Consider the following 1,026-nt stretch of genomic DNA (forward strand, 5'->3'; position numbering starts at 1 on the left):
GCTAGTATGTTTTCCTGTATGTTTTGTTCTCCCAAAGAAGAGCATCCAGATGTTTTTTCTTGATGTTTGTGATGTATCATAAATCTAAATATAGTTCAGATATGTTTTATGATTGAAAAATCTCAGAAATTGTATATCCAGGATCAGCATTGATGCCTGGTATGTTTTCCTGCATTATATGTATGTTTTATTTGCTTAAAAGCATCCACATATGTTTTTTCTTGGGATCCAGAATGTTTGTGATTTATTACAAATCTAAATATAGTTATGTTTTATGATTTAAAATTATCAGAAACGGTACATCCTGGACCAGTATTGATGACTTGTATGTTTTCCTGTATTCTGTGTATGTTTTTCTTGCCAGAAGAGTGTCCACATATGTTTTTTCCATGTCAAAATCCCTCTGAAAAAGCTGCATTTCACCAGAATGCTCCAATTGTGATAAATCTCATTTTTCTCCTTCAAAACTTGTGTTACAGCTACTCAGAGCTACTGTCATGTGACCATTACCAGGTCACTTTAGCTTAAATTGCAGATTGCACGCCTCCCTCTCATTGGGAGCACATAAAACTTTGCAAGTGAGTAGGAGGAAACATATACATATTGTATCTGTAAGTTTTATTCTGGAGGGATTCTTTTGGGTAGTGTTAAAATGGCTTGACCCGTTTGCCCTGAATTGGTCAGCACCCATAAGCCAACTGTAAAATATTCTTAGACACCTCATATTCTCCTTATCTGATTCAAAATTTTGTGTGTGAGTTACTAATACCTCCACTGTAAACTCTCAAAAATATTTATGTCAATAGAGGCTAGCACTGTGGAGAGAAATGGTCGTCAATTAGATAGACTTGCTTTGATGGGCAAACTTGGCAAAATAACAATGTGACCATCTTATCTCCCTTATATCTCAGCTCATGCTCAATGTTCTGTCCAATAAATCTCCACACACAGCCACATGTACATTGTCAAACTCTGTTCAAAATTTCAAATGCATAACATGNATCGTTGTGGTGCTATAGCTTGTTG

The sequence above is a fragment of the Laccaria bicolor genome, genomic scaffold, assembly GCF_000143565.1.
Source record: "Laccaria bicolor S238N-H82 LACBIscaffold_44 genomic scaffold, whole genome shotgun sequence".
Classification (NCBI taxonomy): Eukaryota; Fungi; Basidiomycota; class Agaricomycetes; order Agaricales; family Hydnangiaceae; genus Laccaria; species Laccaria bicolor.